Genomic DNA, 25,648 nt, shown 5'->3' with positions numbered 1-25,648 from the left:
TTTCGTATTTGCAGTGTTTTCATTCTGCAGCGTGCACGGCAGGGACCCTGAAGAGGCTCTGATGGCCCGAGGCTGTGTTGGAGAGGAAATAAATGAGCCTGCCCTACTTCCAGAGACGCTGGGTAATCTGCGCGCGGCACGGAACCTGGGCAGGGCAGGATGTGTGTAGCCGAGCGGCCTCTAGTGCCCGAAAGTGGGAGCTGCATCGCCTGCTCCGACGGGCGGAGGGAGGCAGAGGGGATTCTGAGTTAACAAGCACAGGGGGTCTGTTGTGAAGATCCTGTTTGTCCAGCACCGTCCTGGGTTTTAGGAAGGATTCAAGGGAATTACAAGCAGGCAACCTTAAGGAGCTTATCCTCCGGCCCGGGGAAATCAAAAGAGCATATGGTTTCTCTCTTGACGTGGTGCCCTAGGAGTTTCTGAGAAGGGAGAGAGCTCCATGGACCAGAGCCACGGACCAGAACGAGTAGACTTTAGATGAAGAGAGGGAGGGAAAAGCAAGCCAGCAGGAAGAAACACCTTGACGACGTAGAGCGGTGATTTTTAATGAAAATACCTAACAGTCGGTGGTGCTGGGATAACTGACAGCTAAGCCCGAGAGCAGCCAATCCAGCTCTCCCGGGCTCTTGGAAGAGGAGCCCTCATAGGTCTCCACTGAGGAAAACCGCCTCCCCACCCAGCCTGGGCAGCTCTTTCAGTAAGAAGCCCCAAAATTGTTCTTTCTGCCCCGATGTAGGGGGGATGATAAGCCTGTGACCACGTGATCAGGAGCTGCTAACTCAAAACACTACCCCGGCCAAATGGTTAAGGCAAATGCCTGAAACAGACAGGGTGGGGGATTCTGGCGTTTCAGGGATGTCAGCTCTCGTCTTACATTTGGCTGTGACATTTAGCCAGCCTAGAGTCATGAAGGCGGCTGGAAGAGGTGGCCGCTTCCTACCATGGGCAGCAGTGACTCAGCCCTGGCCAGTTGCTACCGTCAGGAATGCAGGCTCACGGGCCAAATATTTCAAGCCGGCTCGAGAAGCACAGTATCTGAAATTTTATGTGACATTGTTTCATGTTTAAACGCTGGGTCAACTTTTTAAAACATTGTACACATCAAACAAAATATTTGGCCTGCACGGTGTCCCCTTATGAATTGGGGTTCAGATTAATCAGAGTTGTTCTGAAAAATGTTTTAAGACATTGAATTAAAGAGATAAGTTTTACTATAATTCTTATGATTTGGGAGAAAGCTATAGATTTGGAAGGTACTTCAATTTTTTTTTTTTTTTTTGGTGAGCATGAAGAATCTTCTCTGATGGGAGCTTTGGAAAGAGCTTGGGCTGAGTTCCAGAAGCCCTCTATTCCTGTCTCCCTGCCCCTCATTACCAAGTCGAGTTCACCTCTCTAAGCTTGTTTTCTTTTTATAAAAATTGACACATAATTGACACATAACATTATACATATTAGTTTCAAGTGTACAACATAGATTCGCTATTTGTTTTTACCGCAAAGTGGTCACCACCGTAGGTCTAGTTAACATCCCTCACCGTGCAGAATCACAACGTTTTTTTCTCATGATGAGAACTTTTAAGATTTACTCTCTTGGCAACTTTCAAATGTATAACGTGGTACTGTCACCGTACTATACATTACATCCTTGTGACTTATGTTGTAACTATAAGTTTGTACCTTTTGACCACCTTCACCCATTTTGCAAAACCCCTAAACCCCACCTCTGTAAACCACCAGTCTATTTTCTATATCTATGAGATCAAGCTTTTTATTTTTCAAAGACTCCACATGTATGTGAGATCATATATAAGCCTCAGTTTTTTTCTCAGTAAAATAGGCAATCAAATGAGAGATCCCTTTGGCTCTATAGTCTATGATTCCCAAAGCACCACCTAGATCTAAAATTCTATGATTCCTATTCCAGTCTGAAAGAGGCTGTGTTTTCCAGCTGACCTCACCCTACAGAAAGCTCAGAGTTTCATTCTGTGTGCTAGGCTTCAGCCATCCTTCAAGGGAGGCAGTGAGGTGAAGCAAAACCATTGTCAACCTTGGCCACACATTAGCATGAACTGGAGAGTTTTACCACAAACCCAATGCCAGGCCCCATTCAAATTGAAGGGGACTCTGGGGATGGGTCCAGGCATGAGGATGTTTTCTTGGGTCCTCGGGTGATTTTAATGTGCAGCCAAGATTCAGAGCGATGGGGGTAGGAAGAAGTAGACTTGCAAGCTAGGCTCTGAAATCTGACAAAGCTCAGCCAGAGGCAAGCCACATTGCAGACTGAGGCAAAAGGAAAAAATGTGACCTCTACATATACTCATCAAAACACACTCCCCTAGTTTAAACACAAGGGGAAAAGTTAATAAAACCTCTACAATCAAATCAAGACTATATGGAAAGTCTGTGCTGTCCAGTCTGTTTGGGCACCATTGTCCATCACCCTCGGCCATCAACCCAGTGGGGACTCACAGTCCTGCAGCCTTGGGACCCAGGAGCTGACTGGAAATGACGGATCCTGTTACACAATAGTGCAGGGTCATAAAGCCAACCACTCACAGTCTGCCTATTTAAAATTATGATCATCTGTTCACTAGGGATATTTTTGCATTAATTCAGACTTTTTTTAAAAAAAATATTGAATTTAAATACTATTTACCTTGATTACTGAGTTTTAGCCACCTCCCTCTCTCTTAAATTTTGTACCCCAGGAGAGCGTTTCACTCATTCTGTCCTATTCGCAATTTTGAACCTGGGTTCTGCTTGGGTGAGTTTCTTAACCAGTCTAAGCCTCACTTACTCGTGTGTAAGATGCAGTTAATGACAGCGCCTCCCTAACAATGCTGTGAAGTTTAAATGAGTGATGTGGTCAAGTGCCCAGCACAAAGTGGGAGGGAGCGCTCTAATACGCACTGATGTGGGCTGGCTGATATCACGTACAAAGGTTGCACAAGACCGTGGTTACTATGGTTCCAATTTTCTTTTTTTTTAATTGAAGTATAATTGATTTACAGTGTTGTGCAGTTTCTGGTGTACAGTATAGTGATTTAGTTATACATATGTATATTCTTTTCCATTGTAGGTTATTACAAGCTATTGAATATATTTCCCTGTGCTGTACAGTAAGACCTTGTTATTTATCTATTCTGTGTAGTTTGTATCTGCTAATCTCAAATTCCTAATTTATCCTTCACCCCATGCCTTTAATAAACAGATTTGTTTTCTGTTTATAAGTCTGCTTCTGTTTTATAAGTAAGTTCATTTGTGTCATTTTTTTAGATTCCACATATAAGTGATATATCACTTGGTATTTGTCTTTGAGTTACTTCACTTAGTATAATCTCTAGGTCCATCCACGTTGCTGCAAATGACATTATTTCACTCTTTTTTATGACTGAGTAGTATTCCATCATATATATTATATACATATAATACATATATATATAATGGAATAGTAATTATATATATCTCACAACTTCTTTATCCAGTCATCTGTCAATGGACATTTAGGTTGCTTTCATGCCTTTTGGCTATTGTAAATAGTGCTGCTATGAGCATTGGGATGCGTGTATCTTTTTGAATTGGAGTTTTCTCCAGATACATGTCCATGAGTGGGATTGCTGGATCCTATGGTAAGTCTATTTTTAGCATTTTAAGGAATCTCCATACTGTTTTCCATAGTGGCTGCACCAAATTACATTTCCACCAACAGTGTAAAGGGGTTCCCTTTTCTCCACACCCTCTCCAACACTTATCATTTGTAGACTTTTTAATGATAGCCATTCTGACCAGTGTGAGGTGATACCTCACTGCCGAATTGTCTTATTCCAAGAAAGCTGGCTTACCTGGTAGCTTGTCAGTTCTTGGGTATAGGATTGGGGTTGTCTCAACACTGTAAACTCCAACCAGGGGGTTCTAGATTAAAAATGTTCAAGCTCTTCCATAACATCCCAGGGATCCCCAAATGACCCATTATTTACAGCTGAACAATGACTGTATCAATTGCCTGATGGGCATAATTACTTTAGTTTATATATTTGAATCTGTGCAAATGTTATTTTAATCAGTTTAAAGAAAGAGTTCCATAGATTTTAAAATGTTTGAGAATTACTCTTCTAGATCCTATTTCTCCAAATTTAATGTCTGTAAGAGTCAGCTGGGAGGGTCTTGTTAACATTCGGGTTCTGATTCAGCAGGTGGGGGGTGGGCCATGAGGTCCTGCATTTGTAACAAGCTCCCAAAGCGGGATTGGCTACATGGTTTGTGAGGCTCAATGCCAATGAAAATACAGCACCTCTTGTTCAAAAGTGGACGATTTCAAGATGGTGACAGTAAAGTATTAAACCACGTGCAGAGTCCTTCATCTAAGCATGAGGCCCTGGGCCACTGCACAGGCCACAGGCCCATGAAGCCCACCATGCTCCCAGGTGACAACAGTACTGCTGGCCCAGGGCCATACTCTGTGTAGCAAGGGTCTAATCAGCGGTGTCCAGTGGAACTTACTGTGACAATGGCAATGTTGTGTGTGTGCACTACTCAGTACAGCAGCCACTTTGCCACATGCGGTGGTTGAGAACTTGACCTGTGTCTAGTGTGACTAAAATGAAAGTTTTATTGAATTTTAATTAAATTTAAGTAGCCCCATGCATCTAGTCTTCCAGCCAAGGGAAGTCAGACCCGATCTTTTTCTTTATGCTGTAACAGATCTTGTTATTACTGCTCTTTAATCTGACAGGTAATGCCAGTCCAATATTCTCATGGAAGGGACCTGGGCCTTTTGGTCTGGGAAATAATCATTGTTTTTACATTTAAAAAGTTTTTCTACTTCCTTTACTGTGGAAAATATTGGCAATTCAGATGTTAAAAGTTTCTTGTCTGCTTTCGTAGGAAATGATTGACAGCCTTTTAGTGCTGTCTGGGTCTTTAAAAACTTAAGTGACTGACACTCTTCAAGCAGAACACACTTTCCTGCAGCCTTGGAATGTGACTTATGTCCCTGATGTGAGGATGGTTTTCAGGTGTTTGGGTTGCTCCTCGGGCTGTTAACCCTCTGTGGTCACACATCTTCTATCTGGTAACTAGACCGAGCCTGGGAATACAGACAGAACTCACACGAGTGCCACCAGCCCTGCCGGTACGAACCAAGGAGGCACTTCAATTCTGGAGGGTTTTTTTTTTAATTTGGGCTAAGTGAAATCTTCAAGTTGCTAAATTGCTAATCTCCAGAGAGGTTTTCTGGTTTCCAAACTCTGTTCAAGACTTTAAACTTTCTTTTTGAAAAAGGATTATTTGGGCATTCAATGAGAAAGAGAGAGAGGGGGAGGGAGCTCAAATCTAACTTTTTGAGTCAAAGAAATGGAAGTAAGAAGATGCCACCACAAGGTTGGGAGATTAGGAAGTAAAGAAGGGATGTGAGAAGGGGCTCATTTAAGAATAACCGCCAGAAACCAAAGCTCCATCCAAAAGCAATTTACAAGTATCAGGGAAAAAACAGCCCTTGGTTTCTGTGACTGTTTTTCCTTTGGATCTGTAGTTAGTACATGGCTCTTGACATCAAAGCACAAAAAGCACAGGAGGGATTAAACGTTCTCCAAATGGGTCACTGCTTGGCAACCCCCAGATACACTGTTTAGAAACCTAATACCTCAAAACAGACCCGGGAATCTATAAGAAGTTAGTACCTGATAGAGTGACAGTGGAAGAAAAGGTAGTGTTATCCAAAAGTGTTAAGTCAACTGGCCAAACATTTGGGGAAAATAAATATTACTCAATACTCATCCTCCACAACAAAATAAATCCCAGATGGATTAAATATTTATGTGCTAAAAATAAATAAAACCCCAAACTATGAAAGTGCCGATAGAAGAGTGGAATTTCAGGGTCAGGAGTACGTGTGGACTTAATCCGACCACAGTGTACTCTCCCACCGGCAGTGCAGGCGTTCCAGGGCTGCAAAGCCACACCTGTACCTGATGCCATCCAGTTTCTGGGTTTTGCCATTCTAGTAAGATAGACGTTTATTTTAAAATGCATTTAACGGCTTATTAATGAATTTGAACATCTCTTCAAATACTTTTTAGTTTTAGGGGTTCCCATTTTGATAACGTGCCGGCTTATACCCTTTGCCCAATTTCTATTGGGGTTCCCGTATTTTCTTGATTTGAGAAGGTTGCTTGTATATTCTAGATATGAATCCCTTGTTAATTTACACACTGCAAATACCATTTTCCTCTTTGTCATCTATTCATTTCATTAATGTTGGCCTTTGTTGCACAGAAGTCCTTCGTTTTGATGCAACGAAATCCATCCCACACGGACCCATAAGTGGATGCAGTATTGTTTGTGACGGAAAGCTGGAGGCAATTGGAGTGTCCAGTGTGGGGAGAACGGATTGGTGAAATGTCAGATGCACACCAAGGAGGGCTGAGCAGAAATTAGAAGCAATGGACCAAATGCACACAGAACATCAAAGATGGATCTTAAAAATGCAGTGAAACAAGTCAGAAGAGTAATGAGATATATAACACAATGTCATTAATGTCAATTATAATGTGAACATTATACAATACAGATTTAGCAAAAACGCATGCAAATGAAAAAGATACATATTTAGGACCTTCGAAAGGCTTTATGAAGGATGGGGTTAGAATAGGAAGTGGGGATTAAAGGGAATAAAATCAATGAGAGGAGCCTAAGAAGGATCAACCACTGATAATAACTTATGAAACGAGTCAGCTGCACCTGAGTCCCCCACATGCAATCACAAAAAAGAACGGGTAAGTATTTGTATCATGTAGAGGTAAGAAAAGACTTCCTAAGCATGATGCTAAAGACAAAAACTGTAAAGGAATAGGATGTTATAGCTAATGAAATAAAAATTTTTAATTGTTGTAAATACACGTATCATAAAATTTACCATCTTAACCATTTTTAAGTGTGCAGTGTGGCAGTGTTAAGTACGTTCACATTGTTTGACAACCAATCTCATGAGCTCTTTCCATCTGACAAAACTGAAACTCTGTACCCATTAAACAACTCCCGCCGCCCCCTCCTCCCAGCCCCACCACTCTGTGTTCTGTCTCTGTAAATGTGACAAACCAGGTGCCTCATATAAGCAGAATCACATAGTATTAGTCCTTTTGTGACTGGCTTATCTTACTTGGCACAATGTGCTCAAGGTTTACCCACACTGTAGCAAGTGTTAGATTTTCCTTCCTTTTTAAAGGCTGAATAATACTCCATTGTACATATGTACTACATTTTGTCTATCCATTTCATCTGCTGATGGGCACTTGGGTTAGTCCCCCATTTTGGCTATTGTGAATAATGCTGCCGTGGACATAAATGTTCATGTATCTCTTCCAGACCTTGCTTTCAATTCTTTGGGGGTATACATCAAGTGGAGTTGCTGAATCATATGGTCATTCTATTTGTAATTTTCTGAGGAACTGCTCTGTTTCCATAGCACTGCATCATTCTCTACTCCTACCAACTGTCCACAAGGATTCCAAATTTTTCACACCTTTGCCAACACTTGTTATTTTCTGGGTTTTTTTTTTCAATAATATCCAACCTGATGGGTGGTGGGACATAAAATATTTTTTTAAAAACATAGGTGAAATTTTAAAAACATGAAAAACTGGGGGAAATGTTTGCAAGGTATATGGTTTATATTCCTAATAAGTAAAGGACTCAATAATCAATGAGAAAAAAATTAAAAGAATTAAAAATAAACTATGAATATAAATAGCAACTTAATCAGAGACTAACAAGTAGTTAATAAACATGCATACATGTTCACCCTTTTCAATTATCAGAGCAATATAAATAGAAACACCATTTAGATCATGTCAATTGGCAAAGATGGAAAGAATTGGCAACACTCAGTGACGGTGAGAATGCGGGGGAGCAGGTGCTCTCATGTATATAACCCTGGTTGAGGAGAAAACTAGCTGTTTTCTAATGTCCATTCTCCTCATTTTCCTTGGTAATAGAATCCACTATTTTCTAAGCTGGCTGTATTGTTGCTTGGAATAAAGACAAGATTTTTAAGCCTTCCTTGCAGCTAAATATTGCCAAGGATCTAGCTGTGACATGGTTTTGGCCAATGAGATATAAGTGAGCACTGTGTAGAAAGTCTGGGAAGCTTCCTTAAAAGAGGAGAAGCGTGTCCATTATTGCTGTTCTGCTTCTTCCCACTGCTTTCATGGAACATAACTGTGATGGCAGGCATTCCAGCAGCCAACTTGGAGCACAAAGTAACTTTGAGGATGGAACAAGGGTGGTGCTGGGGCTAGGAAAGAGAGACCTTGAGCACAGATTTGAGTGTCTGAAACTTGGCCTCGTGGTTCCTGTTATAGTCACTTATTCCTAATATGGGTCTAATTCAGCCACAAACTGGCTGTGGAAAATTCCCATTATGTTCAGGTCAGCAGAGGGAGTCACGTATCTCTAAGGAGACTCCTGACCCTCTGAAGATGGCCAGTGCTGCCTGAAACAAATACTGCAATTAAAAATGTATTATTAAAAATCTATAAAATGTAATAAGTAGAATAGAAATTTACATAATTTAACTTTCCAGTGGTGCGATTTTGTACGATTTTAGCAAATATACTTCTGAGGTTATTAAAGCTGCAGTATGACTTCTGGAAGCCCTCGTGTGACAGGCAATGCTTCTTTTGACTATAGATTCACTTTGTCTACTTGTGCCCACATGCAGGTAATATACTTTCCATTTGCACTCAAATCTTTTCTCCCCTTTGCAAAGCAGTGCTGTATGTAGGGAGATGTGCTAGTGTGAACTCACTCCCTGCTCCCCAAAACCACATCGTGTCCAGGAGGTTACAAACTGGAAGTTGGTGCATCGAAGCAAAGGCATGGAGATAGGTTTAAATATGGGGAACCTGGGTTTGCTTGGCCTGGAGAAGAAGAAACTCAATACGGGATAGTGGTCTTTAATTACCTAAGGGGCTCACGAAGCAGAGATTACAAGAGACAGTGCTCTCTAGGAATGAAAACTATCCATCAAAGAACTGGGCTCCCTCGAGAAGGAGTGAGTTCCCCGTCCCTGGCAATGTTTCTCCTATAGAGAACACTGCTCCAGTGCACAGAACCGGGTCAAGGTCGCATGATCCACTGGGGTTTTGTGACTGACTGAACTGCCTTGTGAAAAGGCGAGAAGACCTCAGCGGGAACTGGGTGTCAGAGGAGGAAGCTTTGTGGCACACGCCTGGCAGCATGTGGACAGCGAGATTGGAATATCAGCCTAATTTCCCTAATGTCCTATTTTCCAGTTAACCGTCAGTGCCTGCTGGACTGTTTCCCCCTGCTGTCTCCCAGCCCCTCTCCAGTGTCTAAAGCTTCCTCAACCCTAACCATTTTCTGGAGCCTCTCTTCCTCTGCAGAACCTTCTCTTAAAACTTCCTCCTACAGTTCTCCCGGCAGCATTTAATGGAGCTGTGGTTCAAAGTCACTGGTGGAGATCACACACCTGCCCACTCAGCGTAGAGCAGTAAGACATCAAAGTGAAGAGAATGGCCTTTGGAGTCAGACCAACGTTAGAATTCAGGTCTTAATCAGTAACTACCTCTTACTCACCACCATTCACTCAGCTTTGGTTGCCCCATCTGTCAACTGGGGAAGACGATGCAAATGACAGCTCAGGTTGGCACCAGGTGCTAACTAAATGCATCGTATGGATAACCTCTCCTAAGAGAGAGTACTCTTCATTCCCTGCACTTGACCACCAACAGGATAGCTGTGAGGCATGTAAAGTGTTCAACCCCGCCTCATGCCTCAGCACTGTGTAAACTGTACAAACAGGGTGGGAGGGGCCAGCTCAGTGGTAGAGCACATGCTTAGCATGCAAGAGGTCCTGGGTTCAATCCCCAGCACCTTCATTTAAAAAAAAAAAACAGAAAAAAAGGCAAAAAAGAGTATACTTCTAAGAAAAAATTAAAAAGCTAAAAATAAAATTAAAAAATAAACTATATAAACACTGCCTGTTATTATAAGGCAGGTGGTAAAATCTGGTGCTATAGCAATGGCAGCCCTACCTCCACTCCTTTCTCTCCATGATCATGACCACCTTGAGAACAGCTGGTCTATACACCCATTTGGCATTTATTCACATTCATCTTGGACTGTTCCTGAGTGGCTCATGCATCGATGTGTGTCCTGCCTCTGGAGGATGAGAATTCCTGGGGACGCTACCGGGCATCTCCTCCAGAGAGCAACGGGCCTCTCAAGCCCACGGGGTCACTCGTGGTGAATGGAGGATGCATGTTGACTTAGGTGGACCCCAGCTGGGCAGTTCCTCCAAGTCAGGCTTGGAGCGGGACTTCCCTAGGGGCCGAACAGACGCCTTGGAGGGAAGTGACAGGCGGTGGGTGGGACCCCAGATAATGGAGAACTCTGGGGCCTCACAGCCTCCAAGCTTGCCTTGGCAACAGCTCTTTTCCCTGCTCTCTTTTGAAAGGAAATTATGTGACTGCTGGCACTAGGCAATTATCATTTGTGAACATTTTTTTCTTGTGTCATGTCAGAGAAAAGACATACACAAACCTCGCCTGTGAACAGTACATTCAGGAATTACAGGCATAAGCCAATCTGGTTTTAAAAATGATGTTGCCATCTAAATTCTATTAACCCTACAATGCAATCTCCCATAGACCAAAATATTGCAATTTCCTTCTCCTTTCACTTTCTTTTGCTCCAATTTAATTTGATTTTTGCTCCCTTTAGAGGATACACAGTAATCGGGTTAGGCCATCGTAGATTCAGGCTTGCCCTTAGAGTTCCTCCCCTTTCTCTTTCAGCCCTTTCTCTGCTTCTCCCTTAATCCACTTTCTGCCCAGTGAATATCCCAAGAAGAACTGGACAGAGATAAATCATTTTGCCTTGGAAACTTATCAGCTTGGAAAAAAATAAACAATCTGCTGCCCTCCAAAACTCAGAAACCACGTTAGCCTAAGGTACCAAGTCTGTTTATTTTCCTTTATCGAAGGGATGGATTTCATAATGAAAGCCGGGCCTGACTGAATGGCCCAAGAAGTCCCTCACACCCAGGAGTGCCAGAAATAATAAATGAGCGTGTTTGCTATTGAAATGGTCCAATCTGGGTTTCAGAAGGGATTATGTTTGTTTTTTCGGAGGGGAAGAATCATAAAGCAACTTCAGCGCTTTCTGAGGGCATGGAGATGGCTTGCCAACTTCTAAAAGCCCAGAGAGTAATTGACTTAACGAGACTGAAGCAATATGGCTTTTTATGCTGCTTAAGGTGTAAACAAATATTTCCCCTTAACACATTTCTAATGTTTGATAAAATAACATTCATCAAATCTGATAAAAACAGGCACATCTTTTTAAAAAATCCTGTCTCCTTGCAGTCCTTCTCTTTCTATATCCAAGAAAATGAAGAAGAGGATGCGTAAATTAGAACGGGGCAAGTCATGAAGACTAAGTAGCTCATTTCTTTCTTATAAATTTGAGTTACGCATTCTTGAAAAGAAAGAAAAGGGCCCTCTGCCTACAAGCTCTAGTCCAAAGTGCCTTTCTGTTCCTCAGGAAAATGAAGACGTAATAAGAATATAACATTTCCATCCTGGCAAAGCAACCCCATGCAAGGTTAGTGCAGCTAAGGTGTGCGCCGTGATCTGGAATCATTCAAAGAAGCATCTCTGGCCACTGGGAAGCTTCAGTGAAACTCCACATAGAAACTCAGACACTCTGACCTGTTCACTAGCTCCCATATTACAGTCAGTTTTGCTACCATCCTCGGCCTGGCTCTATACACTGGCATTCTAGCCTACTGGGATCCCACCACCCTGAGACATGATGGGTTTGAAGTTGGGATGACCTTAAGAGACGTCTTTAAGGTAACAAGACTGCCAGGTTACAGACATCCTTGCTTTCAGCCCAAGCCATGTGGCTTGGAACCTTCTCCAACCTGGAAGGCTGGGCAATTCCTACAGTCTAAAGGTCAAGTCCATGTTCCTCCAGAGAAGAACACAGGTCATTTAAATCTACAAGGGGCAAGAAAGAATATATAAAGGTCCATCAGCAAAACTTCGATCTCTTTGTCAAACTTAAAATTAGATTCATCACTGATGAAGAAATGAATAGATCTGTCTAGATATAAACATTAAACTAACATGACGATGTCTTTTTTTTATTTCTGTCTAGATCTATTTATCTAGCATGATATGTAGTTCCAGTTAATACATTTTGCTAATAATTATACTTTATTTATGTGACTTAACTTGGCACAATCATGCCATGATATTTACTCTTCCTTTTTTAAATGAGCAAAAAAGTAAAAGAGACTCCTCCTTTCACAAGGTAGCAGGCGAAGTCTGTTATTAAATCACTGTCAGTGACTCTAAGTGAGCTGTAGAGAAAACCCTTAAAAATGAAAATTGACCAGGGGAGTTGTACACTTTGTGAAACAGACATGAACACAATCACAATGTGTCTCAAACTTTGCAGGCAATTTACCTTTGGATTGGTGTCAAACTGGGAAAATTTCAGCCTGAGGACACTTTTTAAGGGAACAGATCAGTATTGGAGAACAGAGGAAACAGAGAGAACTCGAATGGGCGTGCTAATGGAAACTCCATCTCGGCCCTGCCTGTAGTGTTAATGGGACCACGACTGTGGACTGAGTATCACCGAAGCAGATAATTCCTTTTCCGATTACCTCACCTTCCACCTGTCAACCTGTCATTCTTCTAAAGCAGGAATTTTTTTCCTCTTTCTACTTTTAGTCGGCAATTATATCTGAGAACTGACATGCTGCCAGAATGTTCCTGTACGAAGTCCTGGAAGGGAGGCCAAGGTCCATGTCACAAAGGATACTTGAGGATCTTCAGCATAACCAGAGGCGCAACAGAAAACTACCCTAGTCAAATCACCATGCCGCACGCCATGAACTTACACGGTGCTGTATGTCAATTATATTTTAATAAAACTGGAAGAAAAAATAAATTAAAAAAAGAAAACATACCTCCAAGCAATTTGATTGATCATCTTTATCAAGTGTCCAGCTTACCATCGTGGGCTGCCTTTGTTCAATAAATATCCACTATTGACTTGCTCCAATGGAAACGTGTCTTTATCTGAAACCAGTGTAATTCAGCCAAAGGGTCCCTGCTGAATCTTCTCTCTTTTCTCCACCTCCATGGCCCAGGGAGGGCCCAGGTAGTGATGCCATCTGCTATTTCAACAGACAAGCAAAAGGCAGGGCCTGGGCTCAGGTGATACGATGTGGTGCTTTAATGCATGTCTTGGGCCCAGAGCTGAGCCGCTGTCTCTTCAGCTGCTGGAGTAAGAAGCAGAGTGGACAGGCCCACACTGATGGCCTCTCACCCTTAGTTCCTTTTTCAAGGGGTGAAGTCATGTAGGTGGAAGGTACAGATGGAAAAAGAACATGAAGGTCAAACGGATTCCACCTGGGCTTCCCATCAATTCTGTCTCCTTTTCAGGGGGCTGTTGGTGCAGAGGTGGGTAGAGAGCTTTCTCCCTGGCTTTTATTTCATTCCGGTTCATTCTAATCCAATTTAACCTCTCAACACACACACGCGTGCGCGCGCGCGCCTTCATCTCCATGCAGGGAAGAAAGGGACGAACAACTGAGGTGCCAGTGGATGCCATGAGTTAGGCAACAAGAGGACTAAGAGGCTGGCAAAGGTGAAGCAGCAGGGAGATGCTCTGGACCAACCACTGTGTGAAATGCTCGTCATGGGTGAACATGGATGACTCAGTGGGTGAAATCCGGTCAAGGCTCTTTTATCTACCCAGTCTGTGGTCTCACCCCGTTCCCCAGGGTTTGTTTTTCTTCCTCAGTGGAAATTTGTGCATATGTGCTGGGGTAGTGGGGTGTGGAAGCTGGGTTTGGAGTGGCAGGAAGGGAACTATGAGAAGAGGAGTGAAATAAAGGAAGGAGCACTAACAATTCCCTAGGCTCCCCACTTTCCTGACGTTGCCTCCATGTTTACCCTGCATGTGTGGGATTAGGGGAGCAAGTCTGCAGACTCAGCAGCCGAGGCGTGAAAACTGGAATTACTCACCTTTGGAGAAGGACACATTTGTGATAGGTAAGTGGAAATGCTGATGTTCATTCATCAGAGGCTGCGGTGCCATGAATTTCCAACTGGCTGACTTCTCAGTAACAAGACTTGCTATCATGAAGGCTGAAGGGGTGCTTGAGTTTGGTCCTTATATTATAAAAAGCATCAGAATTTGCACTTATTTTAAGCTTGGTAGGAAGCTCTTGATATAAAGAAACAGCAAGCTCTGACCAGTGGGTCTTCATCTGTCTGGGCAGATGAGAAATCAATGGCATAAAGTGAAAAGACTGTGATGCAAAGAGGAGGGAAAATTGTAGAGGTAACCTTGGCGATGCCTGTCCAAGCACCACTTAGGGGAGAAGGTGCTCTCAGGCTGTTGGGAGTTATGTCCCCATCCTAGCAAGGGATGTATCCAGCTATCAGACTCTGTGCCTTTAAACATTCCAATGCAATTCTCATGCCAAACTCCCCAGTTCCCCTATGATGATCTGGCTTCCTGGAGCGCTTGTGTAAGGGGAGAAGACATTGCTCAGGCCAGTGCAAGTTTCTGAGCTATCCAGTTACATTAATACATGTAATCAATTAACACACTTACATACCATACATTTATTTTAATGCTCTCATTGCAATTCTCTTGTTTGCGAACTGAGTCAAAAATGTCATCTTACAAAGCTCACTTCCTTCAGAGCCGTAGGGAGTAGTCATTATCAAGATCAGCAGTTGTTTCCAAATGTGCAGTTCCCGAAATCAAGGGAAGCTGACATCTCCAAGGAAGTCAGACTGTATAAGATTAGTCAGTTTTGAAGGCACCTTAAGTGAGTCATTTCACACTGTTGACTCAACTGGTTATGTATCGGTTTTGAATTTACATACCACACACTTTACTTTCTATTAGTTGTCTCATCTTGCTCTGTAGTCTGCATTTATGCTAATGGCACAAAACACATGAGCTTGTCAACCCTCCCAGCTTCAAGATATCTCCTTGGGGGAATTATCCAGTCTTAAGGGATTTCTCCTCCTGGTTTGGTTGACGGGACCACTCTCTGGGTCTTCCCTGAATCTGCAGTTGTGTTGATGGACCCACCTGTTTCTAGCTCCAAATCCATTGCTTGTTGAGCCTAGGACCCTCCCCTTTGTGGCTTCCTCATCTTGACCCCAGCCTTCTTCCAGGCAACCGAATCTCTGAGAATATTCAGAACTCCCAGGGAGGTTCTAAAGCCCACCTGCCACATCCTGGGTTGATAGTTTTGTACCCCATGGCTCGATGGTAGAACCATGTCACTCAATCAGCTTTTTTTTTTTCAAATCATGGTCAGACTGATCTTTTAAAAACTCAAAATTTTTTCATCACCCCTTCCCTTAGAGTATTTAAAGGCTCACCATTGTTTTGACAAAATTCCTTAACAAGGTTAATGGAGCGCCACGCAGACTGTTCCTGCCCTGGTCCCACCCCCATCAGGGCCTACAGCCTCTCTGACTCCAGACCCTGTTCCAGCCCCATCAGCCCTCCTTCCTTCCTATACTACTTGTGCTCCTGTCCACCACAGGGACTTTGCACGTATTGCTTCCTCTACCTTGAGTTATCTTTCTCCCCTCTTGCCTGGTTAATTCCTGTTTGGTCTTCAAATCACAGTTCAACCATTAAGTACTCAATGGACGAATATGCTGTTAAGGTATTTGGATGTAGCCTTTTCATGACAAGGGTTTCAAAACTGTTGTTCAGCTTCTGGTGTACTCCAAATAATTCTGTTTTCTGAAGTAGTGAATCAATACTATTAAGGTCTAAAACCTCATCGCTCTATTTAAATGCTCACATGATAAACATCTATGCAGCTGCCCACTAATATGAGACCAATGAACTTTATTTCTACTTAGAGCAACTGTGAAGATGCTAACAAACAGATCTTGAAGTGATACCGACAGGCCAAACCATTGGTGATAGCTCAATGGCTATTAAAACATAGCACGATCTCTCAGTTACTCTCGACCAACAGAATAACTGCTTCTAGCCATCTCCGTCACGTCAGATACTGGCAAATACATAATTTTTTAAAATGACACTTCAAGATGAATTTCGATGACTGATATTTGGTCATAATTTTCTCCCTGGCTCACATGATAGTCACAAAATCACAGGGACTACATGCTGGTTGGAATAAATGAGGTGTGAATACACGGCTTTTGATTTTCTAAAAAGACGGAGTTATAAGAACTTTACGCATCTGAGGCTTTTGGTCTAGATCCAATTGAAAAATAAACTTCCACCAAACCCCAGAGAAGGTTTCACTCAACAGGATGCCCCAACCTAGAAAACAGTCACTTCTGGCCAGTTACCCTGCTTAGTTTGCTGCTATTTGAGTAAGTAGTTCGGTCTGTTGGTAGGCCAAGTGCTATGAAAGCAGATAAGAAATTTCTGTGTACACACACACACACACACACATACACACACACCACGTGCTATGCATACATACAAAGTTACAATCACTGAACCTCGAAGAAAAGACACAGATTTTCTTACAAGTCTAAAAGGAATGAAGCTACACATCTCGGTACCCGTTATTATAATCCAAACGGCATTCAGGCGTCAATTGGGGCATTCGTTAGCTATTCGACTGCCAAGATTAACTCAACAATAACAATCAAACAGAGAAATGTTAGTAAATGACAGGGTAACCCAACAGGAAAATGCAGGCTCAAGGTCCGGGTTCCTTAGCAGAGAAAGTCCATCTTCCAGCACCCTTGCCTGAGCATGCAAAGTGTTAAAGAAGGGGTGTGACCCTGGTCTCCCTTTGCAATAACCAGCGGGCAAGCTCCACTCCTTCCTTCAACAGACAACGCTCCAACAATTTCGAGTGGCCGTTCTGACAGAACAGGATCACTGCCAATAGGCAATGAAATACACGCGCTCAGCTCAAGAGGCCTGTTTCTCGGTGCTTACAGATGTGTGTTTGGAGGCACTGCCCAGGTGTGGCTGTTAGGTCATTTCTCATTCTTTCTCTTTTCTCTTCTCACTTTTTAAAGTGCAAGCTTTAATATCTTAGTAAGGATGCTTTTCTTGGAAATGGATTTAGAACCCACGGAGCTAAGTCTACACAAGGGAAAAGGAGATTAATGTTAATTTAGTAACATGGGAAATACCCTTACAACACGCTCTGGCTGAGAACCCCTTTGTATCTATCCCACAGTGGTACGAACGCCTTGCTGGAAGTCAGGGATGTTACTGCTGAGTTTTTCACAGTAACACAATGGATGCTTCTGATTTGGTTGCATAGACAGCAGGAAATCAGTGACTTTAGGGCTTTGGGAATAAATTATTGGGCCTCCTGAGCCCAAGGATGCAATGTCATTTCATCTATACAATTATTTCCCACTTTCTCCATTTATAGGTCTCTTTACCTTTGTTTTTTCTACACACTATTGCCTGAGTGATTTTCCTAAGGATGGCTCTGCTCAGCCCCTCCCTGTTCAGAGGCTGCCCTTCATCTTTAGACTGATGCAGAAATTTTCATCCATAACCGAGACCTGCCCATAGAAAATTCCAGCCAATGGTCGAGCTGTTCGCACTCCCACGGTCCCACCAATCTCCTTACTTACACTCTGCACTTGAGCCAAAGGGGCTGGCTTTCTGTTCTATCTTTATGCTGTTCTTTTTCCGGTCTCAGTCTTTTAACATCCTTCTCGTCCCCTAAAATCCACCTCAAATCTCATCTCTTTAACAAAACTTTCTCCTGGGTCCCTCAGTTACACATGCCCCCCCCCCACTTTCAGTAGCAGCTGAGCTTTGCATTTCTCTTCACAAGGTCTGTGTTCCTCCTATAAGTGTCTACACTCATGTCAATCCCCCACTTCCTGAGTTACACAGAGCTCCTTGTGGGCAGCCAACGTGTCCTAGTCTCATCTTTGTGCCCCAGACCAACCCCTACAGCACATCCCCTTGTCAAAATGGATATCTGCGGGAAGGAACTGAATCAATATATTTTCCACTTATTTATAAACAAGCAAATAAATTATTGGAACTACTGACACTTTTCTAGGTATCAGCTGGGGCTATGGAAGAGGACCATCAGATAAGAAGGGTCCACAGACAAGTGTTTGTCTTCTTTCCCTTTAGAGAAGAAAGACTATCCTTCCATCCAGTTCTCATACTAACCTGTTACCGTTTCACACCATAAAAATCCCAGTGAGGTCAAGAAACTGCGAAAGAGAAAAGTGGGGCTTCCGCTATCACAGTGCCTTGGGAGTGGAAGGCACTTCGCTCGTTCCTGGGCCCACCTTCGAGGGTCTGTGAATGGTGGGGGAAATGCAGAGAGAAAGAGAGGGAGTTGAGAAGCAGCTCACCACTACAGAGAAAGCAGGAGGGGATGGTGAGTGTGGGGCTGGGAAGAGAGAAGGAAAAATGGGTCCCTAAATTGGAGACAAAAGACCTTCCAATTGGTTGAGACCCAGGCTGCTGAGAACCCAACACACAGCTCTGCCTTTCTTGTAACTTTATCTCTGTCCCTGCCTCCTTGGCTATGAAATTCCACAGAGGCGCTGAGGGCCCAAAGCACTGGAAGATTCTTGAATTAAAAGGCACTATGGAATGGCAAAGGCATTACCATTATTATTATAAGGAACCTGTCATAGGCAGAAACAGACACCACAATGCATAATTTTTTAAAAATAAATACCATGCTGTCACACTGGAGAGTGACTGGCTGTTAGATAATTTGGCAACAGCAGCGGAGCAAATGTTCAGGAGAGGTGAGTATTTTTCCACTATTCCAGAAGGCTGGGAGCATAAACAGCAACAATTTTTGCCTCCATCTTTCAGTCATGTCCATCAAATTAAGCTTTCAAGTTGAATGCTGAATAAAATACCCTAAACACGGCGGAGAGCAAGCCCAGACTGAACATCTTGAAAGTGGAAAGCTGAGAGCGAAAGCCTGCACATTCCACGTGAATGTTTCAGTAGTGTCAGAAAATGCAGCACATGAGGGGGAAAAAGAAAAAAATCAGGCTGTGGTTTTCTTCAGTGCATTCCCTTTTAACAGTCCAAAGGGAATTTGCGTTTAAACCGTGGGATGTACTGTCACAGCAGTTTAGGCAGCGCTCATAGTATCAGAGGAAGGAGCAGTCAGCTGGACACCGCCGGGCTCGGTGACAAACTAGGACGCCCTGCGAGCAGAGGAAGCTTACATCATAGGTGTGTCCCTCGCACAGGGCGGGGCTTCATGCCAACCACGGGCACGAGGCGAAGCGAGATCAGCAGTGTTTGTCTGGATCCAGGACCAAGGGCATCATGAAAGTGTGGGAGGCTGGAGCGACAGACTTGCCCACGAGCAAAAGGATTGGCTAATAATAGTTGTGTTTAGACGAGGGAGAATTGAAGCCACAGCAGAAGGGGAAACTAAAGACATTAAATTTTAGTAGAGCTAATTTTGGAAGAAGGGGGAAAGTGCCCAGGGAAATGAAACAGGATAAAGCTGTTGAAGAGAAAGCCACGGAGGAAATAGAAAGTGCTCAGAGAGAAATTAATGCCTGACCAAAATCACTTCAAGCTACCCAGTCATAAATATTCCAACAGGGTGCAAAAAAAAAAAAAAAAAGATAGCCAAGGTGGAGAAAAGTGAGAATCAATAGTAAGAAAAACAGAAACACTGTGTAAGAATTCGTGGAAGTTAAAAAAAAAAAAGAATTTGTGGAAGTATAAGAAATCAAGGATTGACTAAAAGCTGATAATTGAAAATAAAACGTGGAGAGGTAATTCTTTGGTTGGACAAACCCTCCTGTTTACTCCTCTATACATTTCCCTCCCAGCTCCCTTTCTGTCATCCTGTAAATACTCCTAATTTGTACTTTTCTGCCCAGCATCTGCTTTAAGTCTCTTGATTCAGCTCGTGTTTACTCCCGTATGTTCTTGATTGAAGATGGGGAGGGGGTTTATCTGAAGATGGAGTGGTGGGGGGAGTCACCTTGGAGAAAATACTAAAGATTCAAGCAATGGCTACCCTGCCTGTTAAGAATGCTTCCCTCAACATCAGAACAAGAGGTGACTGAAAAACCTCTGAGGTACACACTGAATAAGTCAAGACATCGGTAATACACATTTAGGCCAGCGTCACATTGTGGAGAACAGGGTCCCAGAGGAAGGCAGAGGGGAGCATCTCCACCTGCTGCTCCCTTAGGGACACTCCTCTGAACTCAGTGGGAAGAAGGCATGCCCCTTCCCATGTGTCTTTGTGCAGGGTGAGGAAGGCACCAGAGACCTGCAGCTTTCAAGCCTAATAAGTAGGTCAAGTGGGAGTCTGCAAATTAAAAATGAAAATCAGGAAGGGGCAAAAATTATACCTGATGGCTAAATTACCAGCAAATGACTCCACTCAGCATGGTGAAAAGGGGGAAAAATAATAAAAAGAATTATCTGATCTGTGGAAATCAAGTACGCTTATCAGCAAGCACACAGACTCTGAAATCCAACATAGCATGAGTTTTAATATTTCATTTTAGGAGATGTTTGAGGTCTTGGTTTGATGGGTAGCTTTCATTTGATACGAAGAGTCCAGAAAAAAAAATGCTAGGCACTAGGAATTATTACTTGTGACCCCCATCTAGAGGCCCCATGGCCACAGGTCAGGAGTCCCCACCTGCTCCACCACCTCTGTGTGAGCCTCATGTGGAGGACAGCAGACATGGATAGGCTTTCCTCCTAGACCTTTTACAGCAGAGATAGTAACACTTCCTAAGAAATCTGGGGGCTAGAGCCAGCTTGAGGATGCGGGAGGGAGGCCGACTCGAGACTCCAGGGAAGAAGAGGCTGTGCTTGGCTCTACGAATATCCCAGCTCAGAGCACATTAACAATAGGAAGTCAGAAGAAGGCTGTACTGGGTCCCCCGGAAATGCATGTCCCTCCAAAACCTCGGAATGTGACTTTATTTGGAAGTAGGGGTTGTTACAGATGTAATTTGTTAAGCCAAGGTTTTTACTGAATTAGGACGGGCCCTAAATCCAATGACTGGTGTCCTTACAAGACCCAGATACAGACAGACAAACAGACGCACACACACAGAGGAAAGATGACCATATGAAGACGGAGCAGAGATCCAAGTGATGCAGTGTCAAGCCAAGGACTGCCAAGGACTGCCAACAGCCACCAGAAGCTAGAAAGAAGCAGGAGAGAATTCTTCCCTGGGCTTTAGACAGAGTGTGGCCCTGCTGACACCTTGATTTTCGACTTCTAGCCACCGGAATGCAAGAGAATAGAGTTTTGTTGTTTTAAAGCATCCGATTTGTGGTGCTTTGTTATGACAGTCTTAGGAACCTAGTATACGTGAGGGCGATCACAGGCGGGGAGACTGACAATAGGTGACAAAAGGAGAGAGGGAAGAGTCAGCATAACTACAAAAAGCTGACCCCAGGACAGTAAAAGCCCAGCCTCCCAGGCCCTTTAACCATAGAGTAAAGAACCCGATGCAGCCCACACACGCAGTCGGGGACGGAAGGAAAAGTGAGAGGACGTTTTAAAAATCAAGTCTCGGGACAATTTTGATGTGCATGAAAGTAATACTCAAATCCTCATTGGCCAGATCCTGCAAAGGGAACAGCAGGCAGGGGCAGAAAAGAAAGCGTCTTTTGTTTCCAAGGGGCAGTGTTTTTAGCTGCAGTCTGCTGGAAGCTGTTCCTTCCCACTCGAAAGCACAGGGGAAAGATAAATCGCTCCTCCTAGCAGGTTGCAAGGCGAGATCAGAGGGTTCGTTGGAATCGGTACAGTAAGAGATTCAGAGACTTAGAATAAATGGTGGAAGTCAGGCTGGGAAGATGGGCGGGGCAATACCTTCTCAGGTATTTCTCCACATGCCCAACGCCAGTTAGCATCTTCCATTCCTCAAAATGTGATCCCAAGCCTTCAAGACCTTCCCTGAGACCCCAGACCTTGTCCTTCTGTTCCCTTCTTCATTTTTACATCCCTGCATTTTTACTACAAACAGAACGTTCAGGCCATCTACCATGCATTCTCTCAACCTCCTAGCTCCTTGCCTACAAGCATTCATTCCGTGTCTTTCCCTCCCATCCTGAAGAGCAGGCATCTCCCTCATGTTCAAAGTCAACGCCTCCACCTTGTCTTCTGAGGGACCTTGCTCCATTAGCTATCTCCTCTTCCATGTCCCTTTGGTACAAAGTATATTAAATCCTTCACAATTTAGGAAACCTCTCCCTGGCTTCTGGGATAGAGCCCATCAACCTCAGTAATTACCCTTTTCTACCCCTTCCCCTCTTGAGGCTCCTTGGAAGAACAGACTGCCTTGAACAGTTGCATTTTTGCACCATCCTGATGCAAGTCTGACTGTTGGCCCCACCATTACACTGAAACCATCCTAGCCTAGGTGATTGCCAAAGAAAGGTGGACGCACTGTACTCTTATCTTAGGAGATACCTCCTTGAAATTCTATTTTGTGAATTAAATGGCACTCCTCTCTTCTTGTTTTACTTCTACTTCTCTGGAAACTCATTTTTTATTCCCTCCCCTTGATCTCCTTTTGCTTTGGGATTACCTCATGGTCTTCCAATAGCCCCTTCTTTTTAAAATTCTGAGTCTTTTTTACTCTAAGAATAAAATGCTTGGGAAGCCTCTGCCCAATGAATATCATTCACACTCATATCTTAATACGTGCTGGTGCATCTGAAATCCATATCTAACGCTCTGTTCTTTCTCCTTACGTGTTCTCTTCCAATTCAACATGTTCAAAGTTTAACCAGTCATCTTGGTCAATTACTTCTTAACCCACCCCAACCCCCAATCAAAAAACCTTGCCCTCCCGCTAAGCACCTTTCATTCACTACTGATAATTCAACTAAGGTTTCCTGAAGTACCAAGTGTCTAAGTGCTTGGTCCTGGGCTTGCAGAGATAAATGAGATTTCAGAGAATGGTAGGAAAGAAAGACAAACAAATATGTAACTTATAGTTTAATAACAGAAGTAAAACTAGAAGGATGTACTAGATATAGAGACAGCATGAAAAAGAAGATGATTATGTGGCTCAGAGTGGAGGGAGATTATTAAGTCAGCAGGGCCAGGGAACACTCCCAAAGACAGATGAGACGGTCTCTTCCCACAAAGAGCTGCTGGTCTGTCTCAGTGAATGCCCACCGCCATCAATCTACACCCTAGCCTGAATCGTGGGAACATTCCTAGAGTCATCTCCTACATTACATCAATTCCTATCAGTTCAATCAGTGCAAAACTCTCTCAAAACTTATCTCTTGGACAAATTTAGTTTATCTCCTAATGGGCTTAACTCCCATTTCACTCCCAATTCTACCTCCATGAGAGCAAGGAGTTCGCCCACGGTGGTCACTTGTCTAAGGTGCATGAACAGGTCCATTTCTGTTCAGAGCGGATACTTAATTAGCTGTTGAATGCAAGAACAATCCAGAGTGGAATTCCTAAAACTGAGATCTTCTCATGTCACTTTATCCTTTACAAATCTTCAGGGCTCCTCATTGCAATCAAAGGAAAATTGAAAATTGACTTGGCAAACACAGCCATCTTTACATTCACAGCTCTGCAGATTTTATCAGCAGACAAGTCACTTATTCAAGCTTCCATGTTTTCTTTTCTCTTCTCTCCCTCAGAATACATTCACCTAGCTGGTCCTCCAGACAGACTTTTCATCATTACAAATTCAGGCATTTTTTTATTTCTCCCATGCATCCTCTCTGACCCAACAAGACTATGACTTGTCCTTGACTGTATATGTTCTTAGATTCTCACACTATTGATCACTAATTATGTCTTCAGCATATTCACATCTCTACTTCCCCCATAGAATTGTGAGCTCCTTGAAGACAGGACCTAGGAGTCAGAACAAAACAACCCCCCCCCCAAAATCAACCTAATTAGCATGTGATGGTGTCACTGCTGGGTCAAAGAGAAAACCACAAACATAAACAAACACAGGCTGATTTGAGATGCTGCTTCTATTATACACATATTTCTGTCTTCCAGGGTGAAATTATATGATGTTGATATAAGAAGGCAACCAAGTGTGTAATATATTTAGAAAGATTTCTATCAAAACGGTTGAGATTTTAAAAAATATTTGGGAGCGTACAGAGGATAAGCTTTAATTATCTGAAGACTCATTGGTATGGAACACCTCATTGCCTTCCAAAACTCAGTAAGTGGATATACACAAAGGGTTACAAAACACGCAGGAATATCTTCAGAGCCAACGCGTGATGACAAACTTGACTGGTAAGAGCTGCACTGTGAAGCCTCAAAGGAAAAACTAGAAAGACCAGGGATAAAAGCCTCAAAACTGGGGAGACTATAAAACATTCAGCAGGAGAAGGGAAGGGTGATACAGCGCTGTGGGAGGGCCAGAGTTCTGGAGGCCTGAAAGAGAACTCTTCCTCTTTTAGACATAAAGGGTGACTGCTGCTTATAAAGTGTTTTCAAAGTCATGGTATTTAGCATGCCTTTGACTCTCTTGATTTGCGAAGCGTGATTATGAATATTAACTCATTGATCAGCCTGCAAAACACTCTTAAGAATTCAGTAACCCTGGATCCCAATTAAAACGAAGCAAACATGCCTGAAGAAGCCACATAAAACCCCATGGCTGGGTCAGCATCCTCAGCAGCAATGAGGTCAGCCATTGCAGATGTAAACTGCTCAGGTCTTGGCCTTGGGCCAGTGTTTCCCAAGTTCCAGAACCTTCCTATGGTGAATTTAGTTGGTAAAGAATAGATTTTCCCCCCAATTTTATTGAGAAGCCCAGATATTTTTCCTTTTAATAGTTGATTATTTTAATGTGCCTTTGGACAATTTCTAAACATAACATCTTACTTACGACTTTACAATGCTTAAGATGAGTACCCAGAAAGTAAACAGGAAGTCTACTGAAAGAAAAATAGCGATGGTGCTGACATCATGTGCCCATGGAAAAGGCCACCAGGGTGATACGGAGTCGACGAGCTGGAGTTTGGGGAAACACTGAGTTAAGAATGAGCCTGACTCTGCCTGTTTAATCTTGTCGAAACTAAACGATTCTAAATCTGTGAGGTTTTTATTTCCGATGTGGATTTAAAGGAAAGGGGACAGAAAAGGGGGATGATGTGAGGGAAAGGAAGCACACAGGGAAAGCCTCACAGGCAAGCACTAAAGACCAGTTAAAGAAATCCAGAAGAAATAAGTCCTTTGAATGCAGCATATGAGACGGTCTTCGTGAAGAAGCATCTCAGTTTCTAGAGGGGCCCAGAGAAACAGCAATCACTCGGCATTCTTCTCACCAACATCTTGCCCAAACAGCACGCGGCAGGGGCTCAGTCTAACAGCAGGCAGATCACACAGAGCACTCAGAGCCCAGTTCTCTTAGTAGAGGCAGGCTCCTGGAGGTATCGACCCCCAAAATGGGGTACTTTTTGAAGGACCTTTCCATTTCCTGTTTTCAAACTACCTCTTCTAATTGCATGCTTGCAGTTGGTAGGAATTTAATAGAAGAAACCAGGCTGAGAAAGAGGTGACACAGAGGTGTGTCAGGTCAATTCCACAAAGGTCACAGAAACAGGAGGCAGTCAACAGACTTGCTAGAATGAAGGCCTG

The sequence above is a fragment of the Vicugna pacos genome, chromosome 20 (assembly GCF_048564905.1).
Source record: "Vicugna pacos chromosome 20, VicPac4, whole genome shotgun sequence".
Classification (NCBI taxonomy): Eukaryota; Metazoa; Chordata; class Mammalia; order Artiodactyla; family Camelidae; genus Vicugna; species Vicugna pacos.
This window is presented reverse-complemented; position numbering follows the sequence as displayed.